This window comes from Mustela erminea, chromosome 9, assembly GCF_009829155.1.
Source record: "Mustela erminea isolate mMusErm1 chromosome 9, mMusErm1.Pri, whole genome shotgun sequence".
Classification (NCBI taxonomy): domain Eukaryota; kingdom Metazoa; phylum Chordata; class Mammalia; order Carnivora; family Mustelidae; genus Mustela; species Mustela erminea.
The window spans coordinates 39,827,736-39,847,006 of NC_045622.1; the positions used below are offsets into that span (position 1 = coordinate 39,827,736).

General features: G+C 37.5%; 1 long non-coding RNA gene across 2 annotated transcripts; it reads right to left on the minus strand.

Annotated features, from left to right (window-relative positions):
- Nucleotides 1-17,623: 17,623 nt before the first annotated feature.
- LOC116598463 lies at nucleotides 17,624-18,736 on the minus strand. 2 transcript variants are annotated; one of them, XR_004289074.1, is made up of 3 exons: nucleotides 18,667-18,736; nucleotides 18,174-18,257; nucleotides 17,624-17,833 (listed from the first exon to the last, which is right to left on the minus strand). It is a non-coding gene; the product is annotated as an uncharacterized LOC116598463 (long non-coding RNA). The 2 variants fall into 2 exon arrangements; XR_004289073.1 differs by lacking the exon at nucleotides 18,667-18,736 and adding an exon at nucleotides 18,471-18,562.
- Between the last annotated feature and the right edge of the window lie 535 nt (nucleotides 18,737-19,271).

Sequence of the window (19,271 nt, forward strand, 5' to 3'; positions counted from 1 at the left end):
TACGCCAACAAATTTGACAATCTGGAAGAAATGGATGCAATCCTAGAAACATAAACTACCACAACTGAACCAGGAAGAAATAGAAAGCCTGAACAGACCCAAAACCAGTAAGGAGATTGAAACAGTCATTAAAAATCTCCAAACAAACAAAAGCCCAGGGCCAGAAGGCTTCCCGGGGGAATGCTACCAAACATTAAAGAAGAACTAATTCCTATTCTCCTGAAACTGTTCCAAAAAATAGAAATGGAAGGACAAGTTCCAAACTCATTTTATGGGGCCAGCATCACCTTGATCCCAAAACCAGACAAGGATCCCATCAAAAAAGAGAGCCATAGACCAATATCCTTGATGAACACAGATGCGAATATTCTCACCAAAATACAAGCCAATAGGATTCAACAGTACATTAAAAGGATTAATCACCACGACCAAGTGGGATTTATTCCCGGGCTGCAATTTGGTTCAACATCCGCTAATCAGTCAATGTGATACAACACATCAAACATAAAAGATCTTTCACATAAAACAAACATCTTTCACATAAAAGAAAGAACAAGAACCATATGATACTCTCAGTAGATGCTGAAAAAGCATTTGACAAAGTACAGCATCCCTTCCTGATCAAAACTCTTCAAAGTGTAGGGATAGAGGACACATACCTCAATATCATCAAAGCCATCTATGAAAAACCCACCACAAATATCATTCTCAATGTAGAAAAACTGAAATCTTTTCTGCTAAGGTCAGGAATACGGCAGGGATGTCCATTATCACCACTGCTATTCAACATAGTACTAGAGGTCCTAGCCTCAGCAATCAGACAACAAAAAGAAATTAAAGGCATCCAAATCGACAAAGAAGAAGTCAAATTATCACTCTTCGCAGATGATATGATACTCTATGTGGAAAACCCAAAAGACTCCCCTCCAAAACTGCTAGAACTTGTACAGGAATTCAGTAAAGTGTCAGGTTATAAAATCAATGCACAGAAATCAGTTGCATTTCTCTACACCAACAACAAGACAGAAGAAAGAGAAATTAAGGAGTCCATCCCATTTACAATTGCACCCCAAACCATAAGATACCTAGGAATAAACCTAACCAAAGAGGCTAAGAATCTATACTCAGAAAACTATAAAGGACTCATGAAAGAAATTGAGGAAGACACAAAGAAATGGAAAAATGTTCCATGCGCCTGGATTGGAAGAACAAATATTGTGAAAATGTTTATGCTACCTAAAGCAATCTACACATGTAATGCAATTCCTATCAAAGTACCATCCATCTTTTTCAATGAAATGGAACAAATAATTCTAAAATTTATATGGAACCAGAAAAGACCTCGTATAGGCAAAGGGATATTGCAAAGGAAAGCCAACGTTGGTGGCATCACAATTCCGGACTTCAAGCTCTATTACAAAGCTGTCATCATCAAGACAGCATGGTACTGGCACAAAAACAGACACATCAATCAATGAACAGAATAGAGAGCCCAGAAATAGACCCTCAACTCTACAGTCAACTAATCTTCAACAAAGCAGGAAAGAATGTCCAATGGAAAAAAGACAGCCTCTTTAATAAATGGTGTTGGGAAAATTGGAAAGCCACATGCAGAAACATGAAATTGGACCATTTTCTTACACCACACATGATAATAGACTCAAAATGGATGAAGGACCTCAATGTGAGAAAGGAATCTATCAAAATCCTTGAGGAGAACACAGGCAGCAACCTCTTCGACCTCAGCTGCAGCAACATCTTCCTAGGAACATCGCCAAAGGCAAGGGAAGCAAGGGCAAAAATGAACTATTGGGATTTCATCAAGATCAAAATCTTTTTCACAGCAAAGGAAACAGTTAACAAAATCAAAAGACAACTGACAGAATGGGAGAAGATATTTGCAAACGACATATCAAATAAAGGACTAGTGTCCAAAATCTATAAAGAACTTAGCAAACTCAACACCCAAAGAACAAATAATCCAATCAAGAAATGGGCAGAGGACATGAACAGACATTTCTGCAAAGAAGACATCCAGATGTCCAACAGACACATGAAAAAGTGCTCCATATCACTCGGCATCAGGGAAATACAAATCAAAACCACAATGAGATATCACCTCACACCAGTCAGAATGGCTAAAATCAACAAGTCAGGAAATGACAGATGCTGGCAAGGATGTGGAGAAAGGGGAACCCTCCTACACTGTTGGTGGGAATGCAAGCTGGTACAACCACTCTGGAAAACAGCATGGAGGTTCCTCCAAATGTTGAAAATAGAACTGCCCTATGACCCAGCAATTGCACTACTGGGTATTTACCCTAAAGATACAAATGTAGTGATTCGAAGGGCACTTGCACCCGAATGTTTATAGCAGCAATGTCCACAAAGCCCAACTATGGAAAGAACCTAGATGTCCATCAACAGATGAATGGATAAGGAAGATGTGGTATATATACACAACGGAATACTATGCAGCCATCAAAAGAAATGAAATATTGCCATTTGCGACAAAGTGGATGGAACTAGAGTGTATCATGCTTAGCGAAATAAATCAAGCAGAGAAAGACAACTATCATATGATCTCCCTGATATGAGGAAGTGGTGATGCAACATGGGGGCTTAAGTGGGTAGGAGAAGAATCAATGAAACAAGATGGGATTGTGAGGGAGACAAACCATAAGTGACTCTTAATCTCACTTAACAAACTGAGGGTTGCTGGGGGGAGGGGGGTGGACAAGGGGGTTGGGGTTATGGACATTGGGGAGGGTATGTGCTTTGGTGAGTGCTGTGAAGTGTGTAAACCTGGTGATTCACAGACCTGTACCCCTGGGGATAAAAATATATGTTTAAAAAAAAAAAAAAAGAAAGAAAGGAAAAAAAAAAGAAACACTTCAGAAAAACGAGCAGGTGAGCTAAAGGCTGCAGAAAGGAAGTATGATATCTGAGAAACAGTGGCAGCATCTCAGGAGAGAGGTAAATATCATTCTCTGGATGGCAACTTCCAGCAGGCCTAGGGAGCAGGTGGATAGAAAGTTCTGGGAAAAACTTTAGAGGAAAAAGGGGACACAAAAAATAGCTTGATCTAATAGAACACTTGGTTACAAAAAGATGTCAAGACACAGGTTAATGGTGTCTGATAGCCCATAGGACAAAATTAAAGTTATTTATGTAGACATTTGTTATCTGTTGGCATTCCTATGAGTAATACTTTATAATAATCTTGATATAAACATTAGCTGTTGATCACTCTAAAAGTAGTCATCTAACTATACATGGCAAGGAAAAGAATTATATTTTATAAGGGGGTTACCAATGATTTCTGAAGGTAATAACAATCAAGAAATGAGTACATAGAAAAGGGAAGGTAACTACCAGGAGAGTCTAAGCAATCTGTGTCAGTGAGCTGGATCCTTCCTGAAGGGGGTCAGGGGCCATATCAGAGGGCTGCTGTTTCTCATTATGAACCTCTCAGGACAACATGATTGTGTAAATGTGAAACTATACTATTTTGACTAGGATAAAAGGGGTAAAGGTTAAAAAGGCAGGCAGTAACATCAATTACAACCACCACATTAGTGTACCCCAAACTTAACCACAAAATATGCCAACTTTTTTTAGTGTCTGCTGACACATTGCATTAAATAAGTAAGTAGTTAAATGTCCCGGGTAGAAAAGACATCTTTGTAATTCTAATATACATATTTATTAGAAGACAACTGATCTCTTGGGGAAAGCTCTATTTTCTGATTGCCATGAGTAAAGTTACTTGAAAGACCCTCAGAGTGTCTATAGGATGATCAACAGTTTCCAGAATCTTCTCTACTATAGAAGTGATCGAAGTGAAAGGACTCAAATGTACAACTAACAAGGAGAGATAGTTTATCATTACTTTCAAAATGTTTTAGTATTGTATGTTCCTATTGGAGATATCCCGTCCCCTGCTTTGAACTCTTGGGAAAAGAGGAAGAACTGGGGGAAATTGATTTGTTTAGCCATGATTTTTCAAATACTTTTGTGCAGTGAAATTTTTCTAGAGCGGAAGTATTTTGCACAGTCTCAATATGCAAAGTGATCAAGACTTCAGCTCCTCTAGGCCAGGGTCCAAGCATGGTAGCAGATGGGCCTGCCATTCCCCCGGCTTATTTCCCATTGCACCACTGCCTGACTTAAAAAACGAAGTGTAAAACTGACTGGTTTAAAGAATTACTCCTAACTGTTCAACTACACAGGTAGTATTTAGGGATGTTTTTGTTAAAACTGTAAAGAAAAGAAGGAAAGTAATTATTATAGAGGTCAGGATAGTGTTGACCTTCACAGAGGAGGGAGATGTTGTGCCTTGAATTGCATTGGTGTCTTTGGTAATTTTCACAGCAGTGTTTGTTTTGTAATGTTTGAGTGATCTGTTCATCTGTATTTTGTACAATTTTGAATGTGTTACATTTCAAAATAAAATTTTCACTTGATAATTAAAAAAAAAACTTTGAAGACACACGTCTATATAAAAAATACAGCATGATATCTTACTTACCTGAAAAACAAGCCACACCAAAAAACAAACCAGAGTCCCCAAATAAAAACATTAGTCTGTTTTTTAAAATTCATCATATTACACGTGCAAGCATATGAATCCAAGATATTTTTAGATTATTTTAAAGGTCATTTTTAATTGTAACTTTGTATAGATAAGATGTTTTAAATTTTATTTATCTGTGATGGTTTTTCAAAAAATATCAAATAGAATTTCAATTACATTTTAGCATTGGGTATAACAAAGTTTCGGATTATATTTTTGGAATGTGTCAGGAATTTGAAAAGCAGAAAAAAAGCTAGTGAAAAATAATATGGGCACCTGAATGGTTCAGCTTATGCATCCAGCTCTTGATTTCTGCTCAGGTCATGATCTAAGGGTCCTGGAATCCAGCCTCTTTGGGCTTCACGCTCAGCAGGGAGTCAGTCTGAGGATTATCTCTCTTTGCCCCTTTCTCTCCCCACTCTCCTTCTCTCTCTAAAATAAATAAATAAACTTAAAAAAATGTTTTCTTTCTTTCTTTTCTCCCTCTTTCTCTTTATTTCTTCTTAAGCAAGTGGAACTGTGAATTAGGCAAGTGCCTCTACCATTATGTTTCTGCATGACTACAAGTGTCTTGACATCTCAATCTTCAATTTGTCTCTCTTTAGAGAGTGTACAGTGATATTTCTGAAGCTATTCTCCTGCTTGCATAAGAAATAGGTTATTGAAGACAGGAAGCCTCCATGGACTTAGAGTCCCAAGTTCTTCCAAATAGTTCCAAAGGTCAGGGCTTCTGAGCACATTCCTTCTGGTTAGAATTCTCTTTATCAGCATGTCCAAAATGTCCTCTTATTTCTAGATATAGTTCAAATGTGATGAATCTATCCCCAATCCATGGATCCTATCATTAATTCAAAAAATACTTAATTGAGTACCTACTGCATAGCAAGCATTCTATGAAATCTTAGACTATGAAGGAGCTGAAGAGTTGGAACTTTATCTTGGAAGCTACATATAGTTATTGCAGGATTTTAAGCAGAACAATGACATAATTAAATTACAAAACAAATTAGGAGACCATTGAAGGTATCTATATAAGCAATTATTACACTAGAACTACAATAATGGGAATGTGACTAAAGAGGGTTTACTCCAAAAGGAACAAATCAAGAATCATACAATAACAGTAGGGAACTTTAGCCCCTCTCTTGCATCAGTGAAGCAGATGGTCTATACAGGACCCCATGACAAAATGTGGTAGAGACATGTGAGAGAGGGGAGATCCACTATGATCCCTAAGTGCTAGCTTGGTTGATTGGATGGATGGTGTCATTCAGAAAGCTGTTGAAGCACTTCCATGAAAGAATCTTTCTAGATTTTTCAGCTGGCAATAATCTTTTATTCCTCATAATAATATGTATATTATGTAATATACATACAATAATATGTATATATGTACTGCCCTATAGCACCTACTGCCATCTACTATAAATTTCAATTATAGTATATAACATATATCTATCATGTCTCCCATATTAGCCTACAATATGGGACTAATATGACTGCTACATCTTTTTTCCACAAAAGTACACAGAAAATGACAGGCATTCAAAACCATGTGCTAAATGATGGGCAGACTTAGCCATCTCACTGAAGATCTCCCCTGGAAATTTTATGAGAATCAACCTCACTGTTTATTCTCATTGTTATTAATGTTTTCTTCATTTTGGCCACAGGAATATTTTTATTAGGTTGATGCTTTGCATTGTAATCAAATCATATGCTACCAGCATCACTAGCAGAACCAGTTGTCTGGTTACCTGAATTCTATCAGATACACAGTTTTGGGTTTTGTTTCTTCCCCCATGATTCTTAGGTGAAATCATACACAGAAATCAAAGGAAATGCTTTTCCTGCAGTCAAGCCATCCTGGCCATGGGCAGTATCACATCAATATTTTTAAACTTTAGATCTAACTCCTTAAAAATCTCTCTCATTATAAATAGTCTTGTGTAAATATGTGTACATTTGAACAGGTATTTTGTATAGTTTTTGCTAACAGTGATAGCAGTGTCTCTGGGCAATAAGTGTGTCAGTAGTGGTGCTCCAATCCCAAAATGAGGTTAAAAGGTTGGGTTTGTTTGTTTGTTTAATTAGATGCAGCTCCGATTCGTAGCTAAAATCTGCCAAGGTTTAGGTTTCAGAGGTGCCATTTCTCTCAAGAGGGTTGACATGTGGGGGCTGATTTTTTGATATACAGAGATTTAATGCTATATTAAACTGCTTTTAACACTGATTGCTTAACTTGGCATACCTCAGGTGTTAGAGATGCCACCCTGTAACCCTGACCATTAGCCTTACTGTGTTTCTGATGTTGGAACCATGGGATGGTCTGTTCTAGAACACACTTATGTCTGCACCTTGTTATTCTGGATCATTCTTTAAGACTGAGATCAGATGTGACTCTTCTAATAACCCATTTATTTTCCTCCAGTGTGGGTCCGGCACCCCTCCTTTGAGTTCTTATAGAAACTAAATGATTACCTTTATAATAATACTTGTCAGCTTGTTGGTTTGGGATATGAATTGTAAGAATCTGAAGAACTGGGAATTGTCTTTTATGTTGTCTCTCCAGCACCTGGAAAATGTACTGGGCATATAGTAGGTAGAATGTTACCAAATAAATGAAAGAATATAAACTTTCAGAAATTTAGAGTGCATTTTGGTTTCCTACAACTTATCCTAGAAACCACCATGAAAGAAAACACTTTGTCCTCAGAGTGACTTGATGTGGTGGGAAATCGGATAACGTCTGCATTTTTATTCCTTTGCTCCTAAGCTCTTAAGAAGTAGAGTGCTTGTTTTCTTTTCCCATCCACCACCAAAGTTCACTTTACAGGGGAACCTAATTATGACAGACTCAGCCTCTCCAGGAAGTAGGGAGTGGGAGGTAAAAGGGCTTCGGAGTGGATTCTTGAGAGTTGAGGCTAAGGTAGAAATAGTGACTGTATGTGTAGGAGCTGAGTTGGGCAGTCAAGAGTGATCTCTAGCTATAGTGATCTCCTCTTGCACATGCCATTATAGCAAGAATACTTACATATCTTCTTCCTCAACTCTTCTAAAATCTCCCAGGATAAAAAATAGTGTTGACTAAGAGTTATTGTTTAACAAAAGATAAAAAATGACCAAATTTTTTAGTAAGATAATATTTTAGGGTAGAGAATTTGCTCTTTCTTACCACCATTTTTACTGTTTTGTATCTTTATTTTATGACTTAATTTCTTAGTAAATTTTATTGAAAAGTGACTACTTATTTCTAGCTGGTATAAGGGAAAAAGATTTTTTCTTTCACTGCTTTCTCAGGAGAACATAGAAATAAAAGCTCTGGGGTGGTTGGTATAGTGTTGATGTAGTGATGAGTGACATCATGACTGCAACTGGAGAAAAGGATATATATTGGGTGTGTGGGGGTGGTGGGAGTACAAACAGAGTTAAAGCAGATAAACATGGAGAGTCACAAAGGGAGGTCTGGGAGAGTTGTGGTCATAGATTTCTTCTGGCTGATGGCTTTATCCATTATAACTATGTCATTCATTAATTTATCTAAGCCAGAGGTCACTAGTTGCTAAAAGATTGAAATGATTATCCAGGGAATGGTTGGTAACATAAATGAAGACAACAGACTAGCTATAAAACAATAGGAAAAAGTGGGGACTGGGGCAAACCAGAAAGGACATGCAAATTGTTTCTGAATGCGTTCATATACTTTTATAACATCAAATGAATAGTGTTCTAGCACATAGCAGTCACTCAAATTAAAGTCTTACTACATGATAAGGTAACTATTTCCTGTAATTTTTCTTCCAAACTATAAAGAATTTTTATGATTTTTCAAGAATTCTTGAGGAGGAAATCATATTACTTGGAGCTTCCCAGCTCCATCACTTAGCCTGTCAACTAAATGCTATTCAATCCTTGCTAAGAGTAGCTAATCTGTGCTGCTGGAATATTAACTGTGGATACACAGTGAATTATAGTCTACTGGAAAAACAACTTATGAATCATGTTTCACCAATCCATAATGACTTCTACTGACATTCCTATAAAGCACTCAATTTTCAGGTACCAGTAGATAAGGACCTTGTGTATTTAGTAGGTGCTCAATTAATTGCTGCTGATGGATTGACATATTCATCAATAAAATGAATCCATTCCTTTTTTTTTCCCTTTTCACCTCTTATTATAAGAGGTTGACAGTGCCTTGGTTTGAGAATATTTTAAGTGATGCAGACCTCTTAGGTTCAGTATTTACTGACCACATTTGTCTTTTTCATGATAACAGATGGAAACTCTAATGGAGTTGTTGGAATGGGATTTCAGCTTGAAGTCATACCTGAGCTGTGCTTTATCACATATAAACTGTTTTTACCCTTAAAGTTCCCTGGAGTATGAAGTAGCATTCTCTGTATCACAGTTGCCTTCTGCTCCTTCCAAGATATTTTATTTGCTTATTATGCTGTGCTTCCTATCCCCCTCTGTTTCATTTATTACCTTCCAAGGTACACAGTTGTCATTGTAGTCAAGTTGTCTCATTCCCCTCACTTACTATTGGGTTGACCTCATCAGACATGGTTACAAATCATATTCCTTTTCAATATGAAATTGCCTTTTAGCTGCAGGTTTTTATTTCTCCAATGTGTTTTTTCAGCCCGTAATGAAGTTTCTAACACATCAACGAAGGGGACACCTGCCAAGGGTGTCACTTCTTACTGAAATGATAATTTGTGAGATAAGCTTAAGCAAAGCAAAAATGTTTTCTGGCTCTAGTTTTTCCAGCTGGAAGAAAAATTGGGCTACTGTCATTGAACTTTTAGGATTCGTCAAGATATTATGACAAGTGGCTTCAAAAGTTGTAAGGGAGGATAAAGTTTGGGCAGAGCCCAGGGCTTGAGCTACTGGAAGGATGAAATGCATAGACAACATAGGGAAGGTGAGCTTAAGGTGAAGATGCACATATTTACCAGAAATTGTGGTGGAATTTCAATGTTAGCAACTGTTTTCCCACCATGAGATATTTCTGAGAAGTATTTGAGGGATCATTCAGAACAGAAAGCCAACTGGAGGAAATCTTGCTTTTCTTTTTTCTGTCTGCTTTTTCATTCCTTCGAAAGTCTATGCTTAGGATAGCTTCTACTAACTCCTCTCTAGAGAACAAAATTCCTTTCATTTTAGGCAGTCATCTTCTGGCTATGTGCTGACTAGCACAGGAAATACCTTTAGTTTGAATTGTTGGAGTTCTCTCCTGCTAGAAAAGCAGCAAAGTTGTGAAACATTGTACGAGGTCTTCAAAGGGTGAGGGTGTAGTTGTAGGTTTCGAAGGAATAAGAGTGGACATTCAAGTCTTCATTTTTATCATTCAGTAGGTCTGGGCTGCTGGACTGAAAACCAATTCTATCTGAGCTTTTATTCAGCATCTGAGGACGTTAATATAAACAACCCCCCAAGGACATGGCCTTCATTAGTACTTTGTCGTTCTGTGTGTTCTCTCTGACTTGGCTCCACTTGGTTTATCATCCGTGGCACAGGCTGTTAAGACCAAATCCATTCATTCATTCCAATATTTGAGCACTTATTATGTACAAGGCATTGTCCTATTATACCTTTAAGAAGACTATAAAGAACTCTGCAGCAGAGTGGTATACAAATAAACTGGATGCCAGTGAGAGAATTCACATAATGGAGGTTAGTGGAAATAGGTTAGTGGAAAAATTCCCAAGCTTGATCACTGGAGTCACGTTAATCTTTGCAGTAACAGGGTTTTGGTTAGTAACCCATGGCATGATCTGTCTTCTTTGCCCTTCTAAGAGTGGACACAGAACTAGAAACTGTGTTTGGGGCTCTGAAATATCTCTATGGGGACATCATTAGAAATGGCCTGGTTAACATCTTGGAAATCATCCAGTTCTGTTTGCCACATTCTCATTGAGCAGAACAGAGCTGTCAAGAAGTGTTTTCATATCTTGTTGTCTATATACCCACTTAGTGAGTAGGGGTAGAGGAGTACTAAGTTTCCAGGATCACAGCCCAGGGATCCCTGCTCTGCATATTATCTTAATGCCAGGAGCAACCCAAGTTCTTTCTGTTCTGTTGTAATGCACTATCCCCTTGCTTGTTGTTAATTTACTTGCTGCAGTTCAGTTTCCGTCCCCAGGGCCTTCTTTCAATAAAGTCTTCTTAAAGGTATCAGGGACTTGGGGTGCCTGGGTGGCTCAGTGGGTTAAGCCTCTGCCTTCAGATCTGGTCATGATCTCAGGGTCCTGGGATTGAGTCCCGCATTGGGCTCTCTGTTTAGCAGTGAGCCTGCTTCCTCCTCTCTCTGCCTGCCTCTGCCTACTTGTGATCTCTCTTTCTGTCAAATAAATAAGTAAAATCTTAAAATCTTGCTCTTTGGTTCTGCTCCAACCCCTTTTTCAATCGCATGTTTCTTTCTCTCTTTATCCATCATTTTGTCTTTCACAGATGAGAATTTAAGTGTTTCTATTGTTTCGGAAATAGGCAGTATTTGCCCTGATTCTGTTTGAGGGGTAAGGCCCTTCTGTGGGTCCATGGTAGGCCCAGGAAATCATACCATAGACATGAATTTCCATGTGTATGGATTTGGTGATGTTCAGTACGAGAGGGGTCACAACTGGGATGTTTATACACACCCCGCCCCACCCATATAGTTGATGGGCTTCTCTGGATGGCTGATGAACTTTTATTCTAGTGTAGATTACTTCTATTATTAAATCACAGATTATTGAACCCAAAGCTTAACATCACTTTGTGTTCTCATTAGGAGAAAAGACAATTAGTAGCAATTGATGTAAGCTACGGATCCGTATATATTCTTAGAACCATTTGACTGCCTCGATGTCCATCCATGCCCAGATTGCACTTTCCCCTTACATGAGACATAGTTGGAATATTTCAAACTTCAAATACAATGGTTCCACTGTAGTAAACATAACATATTCCACCTGCCCACAAAGTCAATGTTTCCACAGTCTCCTTGTCAGAATAATGAGATGGTGGTTCCCATACCATACTGACCTGTCTGAAGTTTCTCTTCAATGCTAATTAGTATCAAGAAATTTAAAGAAAGGATTTTGCACTACTGCAGTATTGGAGCACAGGACATAAATGAATTTCACAAATGTATAACAAAATATAGAGGGGCTGATTTATACCATCAGCCAATATCCAGGACTAATGATCTGATCTTCATCAAGGTGATTTTCTTTCTTTTTTTTTTTGGCCTGAATAAAAAGAATACTCATGGATTGCAAATTCAACATAGAAGAGATGAAATACTGCCTGGTTGTTGCAACTTAGATACTCTGCAGCTTTAGATATTTCATTTATTCAACATTTATTATGTGTTTGGTGTATGCCAACCTCTTTGCTAGGAAATGATGCTGAAAGGTGAATTGTGCCTTCCTTCAGAGGATTTATAGGTTAATAGAAAAATACCGCTAGAGATGCAATGATAAAAATATGTAGAGGGCAAAGAGGCCACCGAAAGGAAGAGTTGGACCAATTTACCCGAGAGAGGACATTCATAAGAAGCTTCAGGGGGGAACTGATGTGTTCTCTGAGTCCTTACAACTTAGCAGATCACCAGATAGACATGGCATAAACTGTATGGCATGAAAATGAATCTTGATTAAATCACAGATAAAACAAACTACACTGGAAGCACTACATGTGTGGTACTAGGCAACAGTAATTTTTAATTAAACACACTTTAAATGTATTCATTTTCTTCTTTGTCAAGTTATCATGCACATTTTTTTTAAATATTACTTTTTTATTGCCCTACAATATAGATCTTTTTGTTGTGTAGTTAAACAAATTTTAATGTGTGTAGTGTGGCCACCAGCATGGTGACTGTACAGAACCATTCCATCACCCTCAAAAAACATCCTCGTGCTCCACTTACATTCCTCCTGCTTTGTAGACCCTGGCAACCGCTGATCTATCCTCCATCACCATAGTTTTTCATTTTTGAAAATGTCATCTAAATGGAATCACTGAGTACGCAAACTTTTGACACTGGCTCTTTCAGTCAAACGCATTTGAGATTCAGTCAAGTGCTTGTGTGTATCAATAGTCTGTTCCCTTTTTAATGGTGAGTAGTACGTATGTACTAGTTTCTGTATCTACTCACCTGTTGAAAGGCTCTCAGACTGTTTTCAGTTTGGGGACATGATGAGTAGAACTGATATAAATATTGGTGTACAGTTTCTGGGTGAACATAAGTTTTATATTTATAAGATAGTAATAGTTTATTTATTTTAAAGCTGTAAGAACTTTTATTTGAAGATTTTATTTAAGACACAGAGAGAGAGAGAAGGAGAGAGTGCATGAGCAGGGGAGGGGGCAGACACAGGCCCCTCACTGACCAGGGAGCCCCAGTATGAGGCTCGATCTCAGGACCCTGGGATCATGACCTGAGCCAAAGGCAGCTGCTTAACCTACTGAGCCACCCAGGTGCCTCCTCTAAGGTAGTAGTTTAAAGAGAGATTAATGAATCACATGGTAAGTATATGTTAAACATTTGAAGACATTGACAAATGGCTTTCTAGAGATGCTGTGCCATTTTGAACTCCCACAGCAATGTGTGAGTGTTCAGTTGCTTCAGCCTCTGCTAGCACTCAGCTTTTTGTTTTTTAAACTTCAGCTGTTCTAATAGGGTAAGTGCTGGTATTGCGTTGTGGCTTTATTTTTGCATTTAATTTTAATGAAGTTCAGTTTGTCAATTTGTTTTCCTTTTATGGATTGTGCTTTTAGTATCATGTATAAATTCATTATTTTACCTTCATTCCCTTAAGATATTTACGCCAGACACAGACTACTGAGTTGACAACTTTTTATTTCAGCATTTAAAAATTATGTCATCTCTGGCCTCCATTGTTTTTGATGATAAATCTGAAAATTCAGGTTGCTTTTCCTACAGAGAAAATGCATTTTTGTGGTGGGGGGGGGTTGGTGCGTGGGTGGCTCAGTCGTTTAAGTGTCCAACTCTTGGTTTCAGCTCAGGTTATGATCTCGCCATTTTGAGATTGAGTCCCACATGGGGCTCTGCACTCAGTGCGGAGTCTGCTTCAGATTCTCTCTTCCTCTTGCTATGGCCTCTCTTTCTTCTCAAATAAATGAATAAAATCTTTTTAAAAATGCATTTTTTTTTCCTTCTAGCTGCTTTCAAATTATTTTTATTGTCTTTAATTTCTAGCAGTTTGATGTGTCAGGGCATGGATTTTTGGTGGTTTATTTTGTTTGATGTTTACTAAACTTCTTGAATCTACTATAGGATTATGTCTTTTGCCATAGTTTTAGGCACTGTTCCTTCAAATATTTTTTTAATACCATATTCATTTTCTTCTCATTCTAAGACTGTTTTCAAAAATATTAGACCTTTTGTTGATGTCCCACTGGTTTCTGAGGCTTTATTCATTTATTTCAATTTTTTCATCTGTGTTTTTCAGACTCATTAATTTCTATTGCTATATCTTCAAGTTCATTGACTCCTTGTTGTCTCCACTAAATGCTTTAAAAATTGAAACTAATTTATTTTTAGTTCTAAAATTTCTGTTTGTTTTTTCTCTATTATTATTATTATTTCTTCTTTTCTTCTTCAACTACTTGTTTTTCTACTCATTTCTGTGATGTTCATGAATGCTCGTTGGAGGAATTTTATGGTAACTACCCTAAAATCTTTCTCAGATAATTCCAAAATCTGTATCACTTTGGTCGTGATGTCTGTTGATTGTTTTTCCCATGAGTTGAGTTTCTTTTTATGCTGAATAACTCTGAATTGTATTATGAGTGTGTAAGTTTAAATCCTATGGAGAATTTACTTTTGTTTTAGTAATCATTCTACTTAGTCATGTTCAGACTGCAAGTTCTAGCCCATCTTCTATCAGCTGTGATTCATTCCATTGTTGTTTCAGTTTTCAAAGCCTTTGTAGTACTATTAGGATCTGTCTCCCACCGTGGGTTGGTGGGGGGTGATCTGTCTGGTAGTTCAGTTCTCAAACTGTCTGATATTTTTATTACTATCAGATCCACACATATACAACTCCAGAGTGAGTTCAGAAGTTCATAAATTATTCTATGACACTGCTTTCCCAAGCTCCTCACTCTTTGCCTCTCTGAAGTTTGTTTCCCAGGGGCTCCCCTTTTGAGTCACATGAACAGAAAACTGAAGCTTTAGTTACTAGTCTTTCTCCTGTGCCCATTCCAAGATACATCCGCATCTAGGACAAAGCAGATATAGGACTGAGTGGGGAAAAAAGCAACAAAGGATCACCCACCTTCTTGGGAACACAGCTCCATTGATAAGGCTGAAGGAAGGTTCACCACTTTCAGAGTTTTATCTCCTGTGGCCCTCTCTGAAGTCTGTTTGGGGGCTGAAGTACAGGAGAGTGGAGGGGAAAAATACAGGAAGGAAGTTTCTGCCATGTATCTGAACATTACGTGTTCTTTTTCCTGCTCCTCAAATGGGTCTCCTAAAGCTCTTGCTGACTGCACTCTCTGTCTACTTCCAGGTTTCAGGCTGCACTGCACCTAAGTCTTGTGTACATGAAGGATATTTTGGTTAAAAAATGGTAATGTTAGGCACGTGGGTGACTCAGATAGTTGAGATCGAGTCTCATTTCGGGCTTCCAGCTCAGTGGGGAGTCTGCTTCTCCATCTCCCTCTGCCTCTGCCCCTGCTTGTGTTCTCTCTGTCTCTCTCTCTTTCTCCCAAATAAATAAATAAAATCTTAAACAAATATGGTAATGTTGACACTGGTTTGGTGGTACTTTGGATTCTAGCTGCCTGCTATTACTTATTTTCTAGAGTCCTCAAAGATCTGTTCCATGCATTATATCCAGGTTTTATAGCTACAGTCAGTGACAAAGACAGAGTCAAGTGTGCTTACCCCATTTTACCCAAGATTGGAAACTCATATGATATTTAAAAATATTTGTTATCGTTTACCAGGTCTGTATTTTCCCTTTGGGGACTTACGGAGAACATTTCATGACAGACACATTTATGTAGAATAAATGGTGCCACCTGTGAGTAAAAAATTGTTTCAAAGGACATTGAATAGGGCCTGACCTTAGCAAGTTGAAAGTTAGTTGTTGATATTTTGGGAGTTATAAAATTCATTTTGTATTATCTTAAGTGGCTCCTAAATAGAAAAAATAATCAGTGCTCCAAAATTAAACAAATACTAGTTTTGCTTAGTAAACAAATATTTGTTTGGCTTAGTAATATTAGTATATTTACACTTCTGGTTGCAAGTTGTAAGTTTTTTTTCTCTTTTTAAATTTGAGGATGTATATACATATTTATTAAATGGTGGTCCACATTTTATGTTAGTCTTTCTTTAGCTATTTTAATGAAAGAAAATATTTTGTGGTACAATTTGGATTAATATGTATCTTTGAAAATCTAATGTAAGCTAATGCCCCTTATTCAGAGGAGAAAAAAAAGGCACATAATGTAGGGGCTTCACAGATGGATTAGAGTTCATTTGTAGAAATCGGTTAAGAATTTCTGCCATGATCAATGCACTCATTACTTTTAAGTAGTCAGTCATTAAAGTCCAGTTAAAAGAAATTTTGACTAGAAAAAGCTGAAGGAGAAGACTCAAGAGTGAGTATTGTGTATATTTGAAATAGGATAATCAAACACTTTGTTTTTCAGAAACTGAAGAACTATAAAACATCTTCTTGTCAGAAAGACTACTTTTGTGTAACTTAAATATCCTACTCTCATTTGATATCATATTCATTGTTCTGAAGAATATTTTCAGAATTTATGCCAAAAATTTTTCAGAGACATACAACTAATCTCTTAAAAAAAACCTGAGCTAAATTTTGTGACCAAATTGCTGACCAGCAGCTTCTAATCCAGACAGCACATCTGCTGACCTAGCGAAAAGATGACTGGTTGGATTGGCATCTCCTTCTTCTATATTAGGTAAAGGGGATTTATAATAGTATGTGAGATCTGAGCAAAAATTAGCGTTTTGGGTGATAGAACCATCATTTTAATGTTTTGCCTGAAAGGACCGATCTGGAAGCAATTTAGAAAGTTTGATTTACAACCAACTTTGAAAAGAATAACACATGTTCTCAAGACGTCTCAAACATGCAGTGAATAGGGAGCTGTCCAGCCATTTAAATTTTCTTTAATCTTACAGTTTAATCAACAACTCCCTTGCAGAACTTTCCCTTTGGGAGATTAGGGACACTCTTTGGAGAGCCTTAGGTCAGAAATCAATGTGTAGTTTTACTGGGATCACCACATGTGCTTCATGTTTGCAAGACATGTTTCAGTTTATGTGCCAGGCTGCACTTAATTGTTTCAGAACTACAGACACCCTCAGAGAGTGAAAATCAGAAACTGTGCACAACTGTGCACAAAATATTATCAGGGGACACAGCATGTCCTGGCATGTCTGACAATGAAATGAAAAGCATCTTTCCATTGATCCTGGGCTATTTAGCCGCTACAGAGATTCTGGCATGTTAGGTCTCTGCATGTTAAGGCTGAAGTGGCAGAGCAAAGAATTAACAGGCTGAGACCTAGGATAGGGGAGAAAAGCTCAAGTCACACATATATCTTCTGACACCCCGCCTACACCACTGTTACATACAGGGAGAAGAAGGGACCTTCAAAGAGTCCAGTGTTTTTAAAATATATACTTTGTGTTATAGTTATAAAATTTCATAATTTTTGCTATATCCTCATACGGTGTTTTATATCTAATTTTTTCCTAAAAATAATTTCCCCCTTTTTATTGTTTTTGAATTAACCAATACTCCCATTACAATACTCTCATTGCTATTTTTTCTGGAAAGAGATGGTATCCATATAGAGGAATACAAGGGCATATAATGAAGATCAAGCAATATTATTAAACTATATTAACTGTATTAAACTGTATTATTAAATAATATTATTTAAGTACAAATTGAAATAAAGATGAATAAAGAAATTCAAATACTAATAAGTTTAAGTATTTATAAAATGTCATTCTAAATAAAAAAGAGAAATTTTGCCTCTGGAAAGATGGAGTAGATGTACTTTTTCCTATTCCTCCTATTTAAGTACAACTAAAAACCTTGGACATTTATTCATAAAACAAACATGAGAAGTATCTGAAAAGTGGGGAAAAGAAGACAGGCTCCCCAGTCTAGAGCCCAGAGAATGACATGTGGTGTTCCTTGGTTTTCTTTTTCTGTTCCGTGTCCCATGCTCAGAACTGAAGAAGTCAGGAACCTGAAAAATACTGAAAGTGGAAATTTAAAAAGCCCAAACAAAAGCTTCCTCTTTTTTAGTGAAATGATCAGGAAAGGAACAATTTAGCAAGATAGAAAACATGGAGGTAACAGCTGCCCTATTCTAGCCAAACACCACAGAAAAACTGTGGCCCCACCTTGCCTATGTCAGCAAAGGCAATGAGTAACCTAGATATCCACCCTCATGAGGTTGTAAGATGCTAATCAACCTTGCCAGATGTCATGAGAGAAAACCAAAGAAAGACACTGGACTCTCATTCCTGCCAGACAGTAACACTCACAGTGTTTGTGGAGTTCACGTGGTGGATTTTAACCCCTACCTTGCAGTAATGAGGCCTCTATCCTCGTCCCAGCTGGGGTGGTGTCAGAGGAGGTCCAGCAGGAGTCAGAATTTTCAACATTGCCTAGAAATAATGAGGCCACTTCCAGTGCAATGTTATTGGAGATCACAACGGGCACCAGAATTTCCACCCAGCTGAGACGTAACAAGGACCAGCCACTGACCTGTCCCCCTCACCACACACATGCATGCACACACATACACACCAGTGTCAATGGAAACTGATTGGGGAGCCTGCATTTCTACTTCCATCTGGCAGTAAAAAGACTGCACTCACCTTTCTCCTGATTGAACAGTATCAGAGAATGCCAATTAAAGCACAAAGTTTAAATAAGATCTAGAGTTTCTTAACATAATATGGAAGTGTTCAGATTTCAATTAAAACCCACTTATATCAAGAACAGGAAGATCTCCAACTGAATGAAAAAAGATAATAGATGTCAATGCCAAAAGGGCAGAAAAGTTAGAATTACCTGGCAAGTAACTTAAGGCATTCATGACAAGAAAGTGTCAATGAAAAATTATGAACAAAATAAAACAAATGAAAGACTGGAAAGTCTTAGGAAAGAAATAGGAAAAAAATAGAAATAATGGACATAGAAAGAAATAGAAAGTGGACATTTTAAAACCAGAAAATATAATGACCAAAATATAAATCTTGGTGGATGGGTACACGACATAATGGAGGAGACAGAGGAAAGAGTCAATGAATTAGAAGGTAGTATAGTCTGAACAAGAAAGACAATAGAAGAGGAAAAATGAGCAAATCCTTAGGAACCAGTGAGGCTGTAACAAAAAATCTAATATCCATGTCATCAGAATCCTGGAAAGAGAAAAGAAAGAGGATAGGTTTGAAAAAGAAGGTGGCCAGAAACCACAAAACCAAATTTGGCAAGACATGCAAACCTACAGATTCAAGAAACTGAGTAAAGTAAGCCAGACAGAGAAACATAAATACTGTATCCTCTTGCTTAAATGTAGAATCTAAGAATGTTATGGAAATCATGGAAACAGAGAGTAGAATGGCGGGTGCCAGAGATTTGATGGGGGACAGAAATGGAGAGTTGTTGGTCAAAGG